Source organism: Sciurus carolinensis, chromosome 11, assembly GCF_902686445.1.
Source record: "Sciurus carolinensis chromosome 11, mSciCar1.2, whole genome shotgun sequence".
Lineage (NCBI taxonomy): Eukaryota > Metazoa > Chordata > Mammalia > Rodentia > Sciuridae > Sciurus > Sciurus carolinensis.
Window position 1 is genome coordinate 28,497,109 of NC_062223.1, and position 18,348 is coordinate 28,515,456.

General features: G+C 35.7%; 1 pseudogene; it reads right to left on the reverse strand.

Moving 5' to 3' along the window:
• Positions 1-17,008: 17,008 nt before the first annotated feature.
• Positions 17,009-17,927, reverse strand: LOC124960314 (olfactory receptor 4C13-like; annotated as a pseudogene).
• Positions 17,928-18,348: the final 421 nt, after the last annotated feature.

An 18,348-nucleotide genomic window follows, 5' to 3' on the forward strand; every position in this document is an offset into this window, starting at 1 on the left:
TATTTTTCCTTCCTGATTTCTCACTTCTGATTTCTCCTTTTCTATTCTCACTGTAACTAATTTCTGACATCCCAGTTTTTATTTTAAGGGGAAGCTTCCCCTCCAGTGTCACCTTTCCTCAGTGACTGAAGATGCTCTTATAAATTTTATCAATGACTTTCATCTTGATATATCCTGGTTTTCACAAAAATTATATCCCTCTTTTTTTACTAAGACATTTACATTTTCATGTGATTTGGGGGTCACACCATACTCCCCTAATTTTCTTGCAAAACATCCAAAATCCTCTCTCAACTACTTTTCTGAGCTCTTAATCATCTCATCACATCCTCTATAATGGAATGTTGCAGAATATGTGTCCTGTAACTTTTTGTTACTGAATACATTCTCATGGTTTAAAGCAATCCCTATTTAAAACACCCCAGAATTTTTGTAACTCAAGGACATGTGATGTGGCATGTTTTTGTGATTGTCAGGAATTTAACTTTTAAATTTATAAGATCCACTTATGATAGTCCGATCTGTGACTTTGCCCACATTGCCTATAATTTTCCATGTGTATGTTTGTGTGTGTGTGTGTGTGTGTGTGTGTGTGTGCGTGTGTGTGTATCATCATAGATGTTGTTAGAATAGTTGCTCTCATCCTTAGGATTTCAGAGAACTCACTTGTTTTGTCCAGAGAAGTTGATCAGGGATTTGATTGGCAAATAAGGTATTGTATCTAGGCCTCTGATTTTGACATTCAAATCTTCAAAAACTTTGCCATATTACCTGTCCACTTTTGCAGCAATGTTTAGATTCAGTAATAAAGTAGGGTAGAGGCATTGATTCTTGACATTGGAGAATAAAATAACATGTTCAAAACCTCATTTCTGCCAGCCACTGGTATGCATATATGCAATTCCAGCAACATGGGAGGCTGAGGTAGGAGGACAGCAAGTTTGAGGTCAGCCTCGGCAACTACACAAGGTGGTCAACATCTTGGTGAAACTTTGTTTCCAAATTAAAAATGGAAAGTACTGGGGATGTAGCTCAGTGGTAAATCACCTCTGGGTTCAATCCAAAAAATACAAATAATTATAAATACTAAAATAAACATATTAGTAAATAATGGTAACAAATAAAATTAAATAATTAATGAAAAGAAATAAAAATAAAACCTCATTTGAGACAATTAGCAGAGCAATCTAAAGTATTTTTATACAGTTTTCTTAACTTCAGAGTTTTTGTAATTTTTTAAATTTGTTTTAATTAGAAATACATGACAATAGAATACATCATACCTCATTCTTTTGGTTGTATATGATGTAAAATAACACTGGTCATGTAGACATACATGTACATAGGGTAATAATTTTTAATTCATTCTATTATCCTTCCTACCCAATTTCACCTCCCCTTCCTTTATTCCCCTCTGTCTAATCCAAGTATCTCTATTCCTCCCAAGCCCCACCACCCTTATTGTGAATTAGCATCCACATATCAGAGAAAACATTTGGCCTTTAATTTTTGGAATTGGTTTATTTTGCTTAGTATGATTTTCTCAAACTCCATCAATTTACCAGCAAATGCCATAATTTTATTCTTCTTTAAGACTGAGTAACATTTCATTGCACATACATGTGCCACATTTTCTTTATACATTCATCTCTTGAAGAACCCATAGGTTGGTTCCACAGATTAGATATTGTGAATTGAGCTGCTATAAACATTAATGTGGCTGCATCACTGTAGTATGCTGATTTTAAGTCCTTTGGGTATAAACCAAGGAGGGATCAAATGGTGGTTCTATTCCAAGTTGTCTGAGGAACCTCCATAATGCTTTCCATAATGGTTGTACCAATTTGCAGTGCCACCAGCAAGCAGTTTATGAGTGTACATTTTCCTCGCATCCTGGGCAACACTTAATTTTGCGTGTATGCTTGATAATTGCCATTCTGACTGGAGTGAGATGAAATCTTAGAGTAGTTTTGATTTGCACTTCTCTAATTGCTAGAAATGAAATGCATTTTTAATATGTTTGTTGATGGATTGTATTTCTTTTTCTGTGAAGTGTCTGTTCAGTTCCTTAACCTATTTATTGATTGGGTTATTTGTTTTTTTGCTGTTGAGTTTTTTGAGTTATTTATATATCCTGGAGATTAATGCTGTATCTGAAGTTCACGTGGCAGAGATTTTCTCCCAATCTATAGACTCTCTTCTCAAATTATTGTTTCCTTTGGCAAGAAGAAGATCTCCTGAGTCCCTGATCTGCTTTGAGTGCCCAGTATTAAATTCCAGTAATGTCTCCCCTAAATCTTGATCACCTTGTTGAAAAGCTGCCTGCTGACTTTTCCTGGTTAACTGCGTGGATCTACCTGGAAAGTGATCTCTCTATTCCATCATCTTACCCCTTCTGCTTCATTATTAATATCTTAATAGATACAGATAACTCCATACTGTTTTGTGTGATACAATTAGGAAATAACAACAATAGCAAAAAGAATCAGACACATGTTAAATCCTCGACTTCTTATTCAAGTGAAAGGACAGTTTGAATTCATAGTTTTAGTTTTATTGATATGAGATACCTGGTCACTATGAACTTATTCATTGGATGTGTATGGTATCCTAGATGTTTTTAAAATTTCACCTCACTTTTCAAGTTTTTTTTTGTTTTTCATTTTTTAAAATGACAAATAATAATTCTACATATATGGTGCTTTGAATCACATAAAACCATTTAAGTTTTCTTTCCCTGTCGAGCTATTTCTTATTGTATAATCTTCTGTTCAGTTTTCCTCTACATTTTTAGCTATGTTTTAAGAATTTTATTTTTTTTAATATCTCTGATCTTGTTTCATTCCAACAAATGGATTTTATCCAAGCAATGCACACTCAACTTAACATTCCTAATAGTAGCAAGTCACAAATATATTGAAGATTCACTCCCTTGTTCACCTAGAGTCCAATCCCCATGAACTTACTCAATGCAAAGTCCCTTAGCCAAGAAGTCAGTCATCAAGACCGAGGGAATTCTTCTTAGCCAACAGCCTCTCTCAGCTCCTCAGATGTCTTCGGATCTCCTCAGGCATCCAATAAGCCAGAGGCTGGGTGGCAGTTTTTGCCATGGGAAAGGTGGTCAATCGTCTGGCCTCGGTGACAACGGTTGATCAGCAATCAGTGATAAAGTGGACAGCAGCCCGGGCAGTCAAGAGACAAAGTGACATGGAGTCCTCTGGTCATGGTGCTGCTGACAGTTTGCTCCAGAAGTCCAGGGGTTTAAGTAGTGATTTTAAGCCCAGTCATGCCCTGGTCTTCATTGATAAAGACTGGAACACAACTAGACTAGGAGTCACCACTCAAATCGTAGATAAGGGTTCATATTAGCATTGTTCAGGGGTGTCATCCTGCCACACAGCAAGTTTGTCACCAGGTGCCTTTATTTTAGTTTTACAAGTCCAGACAAATACCAAATACAGCTTAGTATTACTATATAACACACAACTATAGCAATTCCTATCATTTCCTTGTCTCATTAAAGTCACATATACTCTTCAAATAATAGCACAATCAAAAGCAAAATTAACTCTGAAGTGGATAAAATACATTTAAAGATTTCTTGCCAGAAGAAAGTGAAACCAGAATTGAGGACAGGCAGTTAGTGTGCTCACTTCTTGGGACTTCAGAACATCAGTCATGGCCCCCTTCTCCCTCCCAGGAGAAGTCTGTATTATTACCTTTAAATAAAACCTGCTTAATATGCTTGCCTTGGCGTGCTTCTCTGATGTTATACTTCAACACCTGAGGAAGCAGAACTCATGTAATGAGATGTAATGTTCAGACTTATTGAACACCTGAGGACATCCAAAGACATCTCTCTGAGGAACTGAGAGAGGCTGTGGCTGAGAAGAATCCCCTTGGTCTTGCTGACTGACTTCTTGGCTAAGAGACGTTGCATTGAGTAAGTCCATGGGGATTGGATCTTCAATGTTTTTGTGACTTGCTATTATTAGGAATGTTAAGTCGAGTGTGCATTGCTTGGATAAAATCCACTTGTTGGAATGAAACTTGATTCCTCTCTTACTCACTGCTTGTAACAACTCATCACCAGTAAATGGCAGTATCATAAGTAATATTATTTATAATAAATATTTAAAATATATTTCTTATAAAAATATGTAACCTCCCATTGTCAAAAAGAGATTCCTAATAGCCCTTCAGTCTCAATGAGATTGAATAAATCAGGAATGATTCTTTTATGAGACCATTAAAAATTATACATAAACATGGACCTTTAAAATATATTCTAAATAAAAATTTTCGAACAGTAGTGTAGAAGGAGGTTGACATTTTTCACATCAGAAGGATTTCCTTATATTACAGATTCACTAAAAAAATTATTCCTACTTGTATTGAAGGAATATTTAAAGATAGGCGGTCAGTGTAGGTAAGTAATTGGGTCAGATATAGAGAAGATGAAGAGGACTCTAGGGAACTGAAATGTTAATGCCTCCAGGGCCCTTCCTTCACCCTTACTCCTGCTCCAACCTGTTACTAAGGTAACCTGTCCAAGAATTGTTCCTCCCTGCAGGGAGTTGTACAAGTTCTTAATTAGCCTTCAGGGCTGCTCCTCTCCTGCCTGGATCACTCCACCTTTGGCCCTTCCTCCTTGCCCATTTGCTTCTCACCTTTTGACCATTATGCTGATATCTCCTGGACCTAGTTATTACACAGTAAGGAGGCAATAAGGGAGAAGAGAGCAGGAGAACAAAAAAAAAAAAAAAAAAAAAAACTAAAATGTATAAAAGGACAGGTGCTCCCACTTTTTGGGATACCAGGACACCAGCTATGACTCCCTTCTTCCTCCTAGGGGAAGTGTGTATTACTATTTTTTTTAAATAAACTTGCTTTCTATACTTGCCTTGGCACTTCTCAGGTATTTAATCTTCACATCTGGGAAACAGAACTCCTCATTGATAACCATAGTATCAGTATCACAGGAAAGACAATATATGATGAGACTCCAAGTTTTAAATATTAAACAACATACACAGCATTCCAAATATGCATTTTCAATGAGTTATTGTAATGCAAGTATAAAATATAGTTTTGTTGTGACCATAAAAAAAAAGAAAAAGAAAAGAAATCAGGTATGTTTGCTTCAGGGTAACATTTTTTGTTCACAGTAGGAGATTATATGTTATATACATATAATTTGGTACCTATTACTAAATGCATACCCTATTAGAAGGGTATCAAAAATAACAAAGTGCTCATAAAATCTGAGTTGGACAGGAGATTGGAGAATGATCTAGTTTAAAAAAGTATTTCAGTAAAATTCGAAAACATTCTTTTTCTTTTAGGGCTTTAGAGTTTTACATTGTAGTTGGGTTCATGATACTTCTAAATACATTAAAATTAATTTCAGTTCAAAATTTCCCCTTTTCCCTCACTCTCTTTGCTCCAGAACTTGCTCCCCTTTCCCATTCTCTTTCTTGTACTTTATTCTGTCTTCTTTTTGATCATCTGTTAACTTATATTTGATTGGTTCTTTATGTTCTTCTATTCTTCCCTCCCCCTTTCCTTTATTTTCCTGCATGGGAGAGGAAACACTTGATCTCTGAGTTTCTGAGTTTGGCTAATTTCACTCAGCATGATATTCTCCACTTCATAAACAATGTGTTATATTCTTGATGCATTAAAAATAAAGTTCTGAAAACCCTTACCTTAGAAGGTCTATTCATACTGGCATAAAATTTGACCTTAACAATTGTGTTCTGGTGTAGGCAGGAGGCACTGTTGTATTCCCAGGGCAGCATTATGACCCAGAGAGTTGATCAAGATGGTGAGTCAGTTGTAGGATATCTTAGAAATGCAGTGTTCTTTGAACACATTACACACCACCACATTGCCATTACCTAAAGGTTCACTTGCCTTCATGAGATTTTCCACATGTACTTAACCAAAAGTCATTATCAAATAAATAAACTAAATTTCATAGATACATAAGAAAGATGTACATTAGAATGAATCAACATAAGGGTGCCGTTTTAATCAGCCTTTTCACTACTGTGACTAAAAGATCTAACCAGAACAATTTTAGAAGAGGAAGAATTTATTAGAGGGCTCAGTTTCAGATGTCTCAGTCCACAGAAGGCCAGGGCTTCCGTTCCTCAGGGCTTGAGGTGAGGCAGAACATCATGGCGGAAATGTGTGGCAGAGGGAACCCACTCACATGATGATCAGGAAATAAAGGGACTCCACTCACCAGATGCAAATATATACTCCAAGGCCAAGTTTCCAGTACTTCACCTCTTCTAGTTATCACTCAGGTAATTCTTTCAGGGGATTAATTCACTGATTGGGTTAAGGCTTTCACAACCCAATCATTTCTTCTCTGAACTTTCTTGCATTGTCTCATATGTGAGCTTTTAGGGGACATCTCACATTCAAACCATACCAGGGGCTTTATCACTTCATCATTTCTATATTTCTTATGGATATAATGCAATGGTTTTCCATACCCTTCTACGCTCAATGACCACTGAGAGAGGATGTTTGAATTCTACTGTATCCATGGCAACATCATCACCACTGTGAACCTGAAGTATTTTCCTGGAACACCCCAATAGGTACTATTTTCATTTACTTCTCATCTCCCTCTGTACTAGTATTTCTTACCCATGGAGTAGTGCCCATGTCCATCTGCCACTGCTGTGCATGTTTCTTATTTCCATCTTCTTCCCTTAGATTGTAGTGCTCTCAGAGAAGTCTTTCAAATTTCTGTCTTCCATAAAGTCCTGCTGTTGATTAGATACTGACTGTGGCATTGATACAACTAATTTCCTACAACTATTAAGTATAGCTATGTTATTTCCAAGTGCAATTATTTCTTGCTTTGCTAATTCTTATGCAAATTAGATATATTCAGTTGCCCATTTTTCTTCTCTAGGCACTTTGGAAGTCACTTATTTAAATGAGAATTAAAAATCCTTCTCTAATTCTGTCTGAACAAGAATCACTTCAAACTTGCAATTAGAAGCTTTGGTTCTCATACACATTTTAGAAGAGAAGATAAGTCAGTTCCACATTTACCCATTTCTTAAACCCATAATCACACAGGATTCTGGATGTGAAGACTTCTTTTTTGCCATCCTGGGGAGGAGTCTTTATACACAAATGATGCTGAACATAGTAATCTGGAGGAAGACTTCTCTAGAGCGTCACTTCCCTCCCAATTAATAAACATAAACAAATGTGATAATGAATTAAACTTCAATTTGTCTTAGATTGTGGGAAAAAAAGGTGACCTATTGTATTTAATGGTGCTAATGTTATCTGTGCCATTTTTAATATAGTAAGAAATGATAGTTGTAGAGTCCTGGTTATTATTTTTAGTACCATTCTTCAATAGAAATCGAAGGGCCTCTTGATGAAATGAGTGATTTTAAGTCTGGGGTACAAATTATAAGATCTATTGAACAGTATGTGGTAGCACAAAGTAGGGAGTTATAAAATGCACATACATTAATGAACATATACAAAAAGGAAACTGGAATCAATGGATAGAATCCATCAAAATCAAACTATAAGTGAGTAACACAATATTGAAATATAGCCTAAACCATAAAATAAATATCCATGAGTGCCCAAGTATATAAAATATTGAGTAACTAACTAAATAAGAAAACATAAAACACATCCCATGAAAAGCTTCCAAATGATTTTACAAGTTTTACTACTTTAGGTACTTCATATAAGTAGAATCATACAGCATTAGACTTTTTGTGAATGGCTAATTTTTCTTAACATAATGTTCTCAAGCTTTACCCATGTGTAGCAAGTATTGGGACATCCTTTTAATACTGAATAACATTCCATGGTATGTGTATACCACATTTTTAAATTCATTCATTTGCTGTAGAATTCTTGAATTGTTTGTGTGTGTTGGCTAAATAATGCGACTAAATGTACATGATTGTACATGTATATCTCTTAAAGTCCATGAGTTCAGTTCTGTGTTTACACATAAAAATGGAATGGTGGGTCATCTAGTAGTTCTAATTTTTTAAGGAGAAATGTCTTTCATATAAGTCAATCATTTTATATCCCTAGGAAGAGGGAACAAATGTTTCTATTTTTACACATTTTTTCCAATTCTTCTTATTCTTTATTTTAAATAGTAGCCACCTGAACGGATTCAATGTTCTATTTCTCCATGCTGTTGACTTACATCTCCCTATGAACAGAGATGTTGAGCATTATTTCTTCTGCTTATTAGCCATTTCTTTATCTTCTTGGGAGAAGTGTCTACCTAGTACTTGGATTATTTTTAAAAATTGAATTTTATTTGATGTTTAGCCATAGGTGTTTACATATGTGTGTGTATATATATATATTTCTGGATATTATCTGTGATCACATATGACTGCATGCATTTCTCCCATTTCATGAGTTCCCTTTTCATTTTATTGATTATACCCTTTGTTGTAAAGAAATTCAATATTTAGATGCAGACCAATTTATCTATTTTTCTTCTGTTACCTGTATATTTGGTGTTTTATATGAGAAATTATATGAGGGGATAGCGGTATCCTGTGGTGGTGCTTCATTATGTTCTTTTCTGATATTTTTAGAGTTTTAATTCTGACATTTTTTATCTATTTCAAGTTGATTTTGTATGGTATAACATAATGGTCCAGCTTTCATGTCTGACACAAGGAAATTTAATTTTCCCAACATCATATATGGAAAATTATCCCTTTCCCATCAAATGATCTAAGCACTTTGATGGAAATGATTTGGTGATATCTGAGAGGTGTTATTTCTGAGTTCTTTAATTTTTTACATTGGTAATATGTCTCTTTTGTGTTGTGATACATTGTTTTGAATACTATAATTTCAATTTCTTCTTATTAACATATATTAAATTGTAAAAATTTGTGGAATCCACTATGCTATTTCTACAAAAGCAACACTGTGAGTTGACAATAATCACATACCCTCCATTCACCCTCATCCCCAGTGTCATCTCCACTGACCCCCATCTCGTTCCTAAGGAAACATCTTTAAGATATATAATTTTTTTCAGAATAAAATATACATATGAGAGAGAATGTACAGTATTTGTCTTTCTATGTGTGGATTATTATTTGTTGGTTTGTTTTTGTTTTTGGCCCTGGGGATTAAATGCAAGGGCACCTAACCATTGACCTACATCCCCAGTCCTTCTTATTTATTTTTTATTTTGAGATAGGATCTTACATAGGGCCTCACTAAATTACTGAGGCTGGTCTTTAACTTGGAATACTCGCCTCAGTCTCTCAAGTCACTGAAATGATAGGTATGAGATTCCAGTCTAGCCTGTCTGGATAATTTTACTTTTGCTTAATTGAAAATCTTCTTTTTCCATCCACTTTTCCTCCAACTAAAGGGATTTAATTTTTTTTTTTAATGTCAGAATAGCACTCCACAGTGTATATGTACCACATTTCTTTTATCCTTTCACCTGGTTATGGAAATGGAGGATGACTCTAAACATTAACTATTGCAAATAGTGCTGAAATAAGCATGCATGCGCAGGTTTCACTTTTGTATGCTGACTTCATTTTCTTTGAGTACACACCCAGGAGAGGGAGAGCGGTATCCTGCAGTGACTCTATTTCTAGTTTTTTGATGAGTCTCCATACTTTTCTCCATAGTCCCACAACAATTTACATTCTCACAAACAATATATGAGGGTTCCTTTTTTTTCTACATCCTTAGTAGGATTTGTTATTTGTGTGTGTGTGTTAATAATGTTGATTCTACTAGGAATAAAAAGTATTTCACTGGAGTTTTCATTTGCATCTCCCCGATGCTTAATGATACTGAGTATTTTCCCTATATTATTATAACTAGTTTTCTAGATTTACTGTCGTTCCTCCTTTTCTTTCTCTCTCTTACAGTCTTATTTTTTAGTTAAGTGATTTACTTCAAGTCTTTTTATTTCTTTCATATTCTTTTTTATTTATCTGTTATGGATTTTTGCTTTGTGGCTATCATAAGTCCTGCTAATAATCTTATGATGATACCAAGGTATTTGAAATCATGTAAACAAAACCAGATCATAAAGACAAGATTAGAAATCAAAACAAGAGAAAATACACTAATAAAATACTAAATATTTGTACTCTGTTCTTCCTCCCCAAATCATGAAGTACTGATGTCCTCTTTAATATCTTTATATTATTATTGTATTTTGGTTTTGCCTATTTCTAACATACTATCATTATTTATTTTATTGCTTTATCTTCATCGTACAGATATGAGTAATTAATTCAGCATATTTAAAATAATATAACTTTGGGAATTTGTACAGTTATTCTTGCTCATGAATTTTGTACCTTCTGGTTTCTTCCTTTAAAGCACTGACTTCTTTTCCTTTCAGTTTGAGAAACTCCATGAACTCCAATTAGCATTTCTGGTAGAACACGTGTGATGGGAATATATTCTCTGAACTTCTGTTTGCCTAGGATTGTTCATTTTTAAAGGATAGTCTTGCTGGGTACAGTGTTCTGAATTGGCAGCTTTTTGTTGTTGTTTTTCTGTGTGCTTTTTTTGTTTGTTTGTTTAAAGACCTCTCCTGGCCTTGAAAGACCTGCTGATAAGTCTTCTATTAGGTCAATTTAGGCACTTTTAGGAGTTTTTTTGTTTCTTCCCTATTGCTGCCTTGAACCTTCTTATCTTTTGTCTTCAAGAACTTGATTGTATGATATCACAGATTAGATATGGTTGAATTAAGTCTGACCTTTGGTCTTCCTGTACCTGAGTAAGCTGTCTACCATCTGGCATTCTCAAGTTCATCTTGAACCCCAATAGCTTAAATATTGGCTCTTTTACCTTTGGCTCAAAGGTTCCATAAACTTTGTTCCTTCCTCTCCATTCTGTTTTCCCTTTTGCTTCTCTGAATGTATATTTTCAAATCATCTCTCTTTGATCTTATAATTCTTTGTTCTGTTTGATATATTCTGCTATTGATGCTGCCATATTTTTATTTTCACATGGTATGTTTTTAGCTAAAGGATTTTTATTGCTTTTAAGTTGCTTTAATCTGTGGTATAGTATTGAAACATTTTTCTATGTTCTCTTGAAGCTTGATGGGGTTTCCTCTCGATGCAGTGTTCCTTTGTGTTGGGATAGGGGTAATGTGGAAAACTTTCTTTCCTGATTTAAAAAAAATGTGTTATTTCTTATTATTATACTACAATCAAACACTGTGGTCTTCACTTGACTTTGATATCTGTTTTCTGTTTTTTAGATACTTCACAGATAGGGGTTTATATCCTCTATTTGTCCATGTTTAGGTGGTGCATGTATATGCTGTGAAACCATCATTAATCAGGCTCAAGTTGTTTTTCCACCTCATAGGAAATTCTCCTTAAGTCCACAAATAGACCAGGAAAGAGAAAGCAAAAGAGTACTTTCTTACTCACTACATCTATTTCAAGACTGGTGGAATTGATTTTCTTCATGTTCAACAACTGAGACTTGGAGGACAAAAACAAGAAAATAAAAGATTTTTAAAAACCACCAATATTTTGGTCATTGTCCTCCAGTGCCAGGGTCCAGCCCTAGCAGGAGTCCATGGGTTCCACACTGGTAAATGGGGCGCGGGGAGACAGCGTCGGCGATGGATGGAGAATGAAAGACACAGACTCTAGTTCTGGTGCAATCAATCCCACTTTATTCTGGGGAAGGCTGGGTTTATATACATTTTTTTTCAAGCTATAATGGCAGTCTTGTGGTTAATATTAAAGAAGTTTCCAAAGCATAGGCAGAAATTGTTTTTAACAAGGAACAGAAAAATTATGAGAAAACAGTAACCTTACAGATTATCCTTACCTAATCACAATTATTTTAAAAACATCTAACTACGTTGATGAGCTAATACAATGTTTATTTCCTTAATATCTAAACTCTATGTGACCTAAGATGATTATTATTATTCTCGCAGTTAAAGTGATAGACAAGTAATCTCATGTGACCATCTCTACTAGGTACATCTGGTTAATATGTAAATTGCTGAGTTAAAGGCTACAGGAGGGCAGCGGTCGCAATGGTTCTCGTGGCCAAGTTTTTTTTTTTTTTTTTTACTGAATAGATTACCTTGTCTTATGTAGCTCTTTTTTTTTTTTTCCAGAACAGGGCATTGTGCACCAACATTTATTATAGGGGTGACCTATTCTTTGTAGGAAGGAAGGAATGTTGTGAAACCTTATTCTTTTACCCCACCACCATCGTTAGAATTTAACCAGCCTGTTGGAGACAAAGGCAGATCTATAACCATTTTCTCCAGAGGCTTTCAGGGACTCATTGCATGGTTGTAAAATTATTTTTAATTTTGTTAGTGGTAAAGACCCATTGTTTTTCAGATTGTAGGTAATATTTTCTGGAATTTTTGTTGTATTCCCCTCATCCCCTTAAGCAATCCGTTCAGACTGAAATGAATAATATATTATCAGAAAAACACAGCAGAGAAAACACCATGCTTTGGAGAAAAACATCTGGCAATTCCTTTTAGGATGAGCCTTTGCAATCATCCTCCAGAGGATCTTTGTCCAGCACTGGATGGAATTCCAGATGCCCCCACACTCCAGGGTCATCCAGGACCTAAAGAACAATGGGACCCCTCTCAGGTCTTGCAAATCTGGTGAGTCTCCCAATTCCCTCATCAGGGGAATCTAGAGAAACCTAGAAAACAGGAAGCCAACTGCTGCATATTCTGCAAAGAGAAGGTTCACTAGGAAGGGAAATGTTTAAAATGCTTCCAAGTTAATTCATATGCGGTCAGCAAGACCACTGTTACCCATCCTGGCAGATGTTAGAATTGGTAGAAAAAAATGGAAGGAACCAAGAATTTTCTCACAAATTTCTAAAAGTGACTCCTGAGAAGTTTCAGCTGACCTTCACATGAAAAAGAGGGGGGTTACTTTTGGGCCAAGAAAGGGGTCACTAAGTTGGTCTTAAACAGTCAGTAGGAAATGATAGTCAAAGACAAGTGCATTAATGTGAGGGTAAAAAAAAGTAAAAGAACAGTCATATATGGGCATTTAAAAGGGAAAGTCAATGATCCTTTCAAATGTAACTTGAGATGTTCACATTTGATAGCCAAAAGTTAAATGGGATTTTATGCATAAAATCTAATAGAAACTCTCAATGAGTCTTGAATCCCATTTCTATGCATAAATATAATGTACCAAGTAATAAATTTAAAAATAAAAAGTAGAAAAATAGAATCTGTTAAAATAATTTTTGTCTTAAATAATTTGATTCTGACCTAACAGATCTGTCTTTTAAAAATCCAAATCTTGAGACACCATTGAAGCTTACATGCCTAACCTCAATACACTGTTACCATTATTAAAACCCATGGTGATATACTTCTTAATCTCCTAAAAAAATGTGTGTTTTCCAAATGACAAAAATTCCATGGTTAAGTCCCAGAGCTCTTCTCAAGATCCAAAGGGCACAAAAGGCTTAGCCACTTTTAACATGTCACCGGGCAGATGGTTCCTATACACTGGTCACTCTATCAAGGTTGCAGGTAGCCTGGGCACCATGGTCAAGGCTTACACTAACTCACAGAGGTTGACTCTCTGGCTGCCATGATGCTACAGAAGAGGGGAGCCTTGGCTGCCTAGGAGAGGCATTATAGTTTTCTCAGGCAGTGTAAGAGCAATCCTAAAACAGGGGTGGAGAGACAATCCACAGGTAGAGGGAGGGCATTTCTACAGGAAATGGACAAACCTTTTTCACTTTGCAAAAGTTCTTATTTCTTTTTCTTCAATTTTCTCAGTTCCCTCATCCATGTGGTGATGGAAACTTGGATCTCACCCATGATTCTTCTCTTTCTAATCTTCCTTCTTATATCAGGGTTATCTGCAGCTTTTAAAAATATTTGGGGAACAATTCCTCTCTCTCTCTCTGTCAGTTTGTGTTCCACAGAGACAGAACTGGAGATGAAAATTTTTACCAAGTGACATATGGAAGTCAAGCAAGCCAATATGGTAGGGGAAAAAAGTTTGCCATCTCAAGTGAAGTCTGGCTTTAGCTTTGGCCTCTGCAACTCTACAGTACTCCTTATACTTAATAAAGTGGTCTGTGTGGAGACCAGGGGACACAAACCTTTTGTAGTATTTCGATAGTCTGTTATTGTCCACTTGATTCACAAAACAAGGTTCTATCTATATCACTTGTTAGATTAGAAATGCTTTCAATGTTTGACCCACAGTCCTTAACACTAAGCTTTAACAGTATTATGAGACATTTCCTGATCTTGGCCTCTCTGTCTCTCAAATATCAGAAGTAACAATTTACCTTTATACTAAGTTAGTGTGCAGAGGAATGCCTGCCACTAGTGGGGTTTTAATGAAAATAGTGTTGAATGAATAGATCATTTAATAACTACAGCTAAGTTGAATTGAAGCTTTTCTGCATTTTTTTTTTTAAATCTATGTGTCTACTACCTGTCCTAGGAATGATTTGACCTCTTATCTTGACTATTCACTCTACTGATCCCATCCTATCCCTGGGGTGTCATTTTTTATGTTTTTCCATATACGAATCCTTTTTCTTTCCCTGTCAAATTTATTTTATTTTATTTTATTTTAATTTTTATTTTTACAGGCTGCATTTTGATTCCTTATACATAAGTGGGGTACAACTTTTCATTTCTAAGGTCGTACACAATGTAGATTCATACCATTCATTTAATCATACATATACATAGAGTAATAATGTCTGTCTCATTCTACTATCTTTTCTTCCCCCCTCTCCCACCCCATTTTCCTCTAAACCCTCCAAAGTTTTCTCATTCTTCTTTCCCCCCCTGCCACCCACCCCCTTCATTATGTATCATCATCCACTATCAGAGAAAATATTCCATCCTTTGTTTTTTGGACTTGTTCTAATTTAACTTAGCATGATATTCTCTACCTCCATCCATTTACCAGCAAGTGACATAATTTTATTCTTTGTGGCAGAGTAATATTCCATTGTGTATATATAGCACAGTTTCTTTATCCATTCATCAATTGAAGGGCATCTTGGTTGGTTCCACAATCTAGCTATTGTGAATTGAGCAGCTTCTTGACTCATGCCCTGGATATCTGTTTGGTATCTATCCTGTATCACTTCATAGCACCCTTTCTGTCCTTACTCTTTCTAATACTCAGCATTAATTTTCTGCTCTTTTCTGAGAGTCTCTCAATTGATTTTAAGTTTAGAAAGGAAGAAGCTAATTGTACTTTAAGTCATACCAGAAACCCACCAATATATATTCCTTGGAAGCAAAATTATGTTTATTAATGAGTGAAGGAAGAATTGTATTAAAAATATTTAATCCTATAATTTCTTTGTGTGTAGAAAGATCTATGTGTTATGAAAAACAACTTTTAATAATGAAATATAACCACAAAGAAAAAAGAAAATTATAAGCACCTCACATTTGTAGAATAATGAGGTCCTCCTGAGGGAATACCAAGGTAAACACTTTTCACATATTGTGAAACTCAGTTCCATATTCATTCCCACTCCTCAGTTTAAGTGAAGGTTAGACAAATTTTTGTTTCATTTAAAGGGCAATTGAGAATTCTCTTCAGAATTCTCATCTGAAGAAAATAAAGGCAGAAAATTTTCCTGTAATCTCATGTAATCATTTTTAGTGTACATTTTATTGAATTCACATCTGTCATTTATACTTTTTAAAATTTATTTAATATGTAATCAGGTTCCAAACATTGTGCAACTTGTGAAAAATATTGGCAGCCAGTGGGCAAGTGCTTTATGGATTATAACTGCACTTTTAGTAAATAGGAATTCCGAAGTGACATTAAAGCACTCTTATTTAACTCATCACTCTTTCTAATGGGTTATCAGCAGGCAATGATATGAACAATACCCTGGTTCTAAAGACTAAAAGGAAACTTAGAAACATAGGTGAATCTTTCTTACCACTTGTAAAGTATATGAATGACCCGAAGAACTTAGACATCATAATATTAAAAGTATATGACCATTCATTCTGACTTATAAAATAATAATGAATAATGATAAAATATCTTAATGTATGTAATAGATAATCAAATAGTATTATAATATGCTAAGTACAGTCCTTTTCTCAAAAATTGTAACAAGTAAAATTATTGGTGACAGTATATGACTGGAGCTAAGTGGATGGTCCAGAAAATCAGTAATATTCTGGTTACTGGATCATCAGTACATCTGTGTCGGGGTGCCGCGGACCCCCAGCCCTTCGGCGTGGCCAAGATGGCGCCTGGCAAGGTGCCAAGGAAGTGCTGAGAACAAAACCAGGTACCTCCAGTAGACTAATTCTCTCTGCCAACAAGTGGCATTATTTAAGGAAGTTAATGTGATTGGTCATGGGTCCTCGTGGACACTGCATGATTGCTATATCCACACTATTGTGCTCCATTACTGTCCATGCTTTCCCCTCGTGATCTATAAGCTGATTGGTTGTTGTATGTAATGTAAGGCGCTTGCAAGAGCGGCCCGCCGCCGCGGCCAGCCAGAAGTAACTGCTAGCAGAAAATAAAGAACTTGCCCCGATCCGGTTTCGTGTTTCTCTGCGGGCAGGGGACGCGATACATCTGTTCTGATAACTCCTCATTTCTGTCAGGAACAATAGCAGAGTTTACCTGATTTAGTGTGATAGACAAAATTGATCAATACAAGTTTTTTTTTTGACATCTTTACTTTTATTAGAAGGAAACACTATAAATCCATATTAACAGATAAAGTTAGGAAAAACAGGACCAGATTTGGTAGAAACTTGTAATATGTGTAAATTGTCTGGAGTTAGGTTGTCTCCATTTTCTGAACCTATTTCTACTTCTTTCAAAGCAGAGATTATGAATAACAGTTTCTTTTTTCATGGTCTTCCAACATATTTTGCTGAGATATTACAAAATGTTCATTCATCCTCTCCTCTCTTGAATCAATGTTGGGATTTAGGCACATTCATTTATCAAATAATTTTCCTGCTAAACAATTTTCTAATGGCACTTTCCATTTGAGCATTTCTCAAAGTGTAAATCACAGGATTTAACATGGGAGTTATCATGGTATAAAATACAGCAACTGCTTTATCAATGGATAAATTAATTGGAGGTCTCATGTACACAAATATGCAAGGAACAAAGGATAAAATGACCACTGCAATGTGGGAGACCCAGGTGGACAGGGCCTTGCACCTGCTCTCCATGCTCTGTGTCCTCAGGGAGCACAGGATGACCACATAGGAGAACAGCAGGAGGAGGAAGTTTAACAAGCAGATGAACCCACTGTTGGCAGCAAGGAAGAGCCCCAGAGTGTGGGTATCAGTGCAGACCAGATTGAGCAAAGGGTTCAGATCACACATGAAGTGATCTATGACATTAGGGCCACAGAAGGGTAGTGGGAAGATGAAGAGCAGCTGAATGGTTGCATGGAAAAATCCTCCCACCCAGGACACTCCCACTAGCAGGTTGCACACTCTCCAGTTTATGATGGTTGCATAGTGCAAGGGTTTGCAGATGGCCACATAGCTGTCATAGGCCATCACTGTGAGCAGAATTATCTCAGCACCTGCAAAGAAATGTTCCCCAAAGACTTGGGCCATGCATTTGTTGAATAGGATGGTCTTCTTTTCAAGGAGTGAATCCACAATCAGCTTAGGAGTATTGACAGAGGCATAGCAAAGCATCAATAAAGGAGAGATAAGCCAGGAAAAAGTACATGGGGGACTCCAAGAGTGAGCTGGCAATGATGGTTATCACTATCAGCAAATTTCCTGCCATAGAGATGATGTAGATGAGCAAAAACACAACAAATATAATTTTCTGCATCTTTGGGTTTTGTGTAAGTCCCAGAAGGACAAACTCTGTCACATTGTTTGTAGTCTCCATGTGTTTCACGTGGCAATTTATTATATTCCTGGAAAGATTGACAGAACCTTGGATTTATTCATCTTTTCCATTCTAATAAATATTAAATGCCTGAATTCCACTGAGTTGTGAAATCTTAAGATATTTGAATGTTTTTGTGGTATCATTTATGTTTTTAGATGGAACAAAAGACTCTGAATTCTTGAGGATTTCTCAAATTGCTCCTGGATGAATAGTACAAAAAAAGTACTATATACTTTTGTAAACTGGATGATGGGTATCTTAGTACACTTATATATCTGGAATGAGTTTCACCCTGAATTGAAATAATGGATTTCATACACCACTAGTAGCTTAGCCCAAAAAGGGAGGTAGAAGATGAATCTACTAGATATCTATTTAAAGGTAAAGAATTATGCACCTTATTACTAGGAAATTGAGA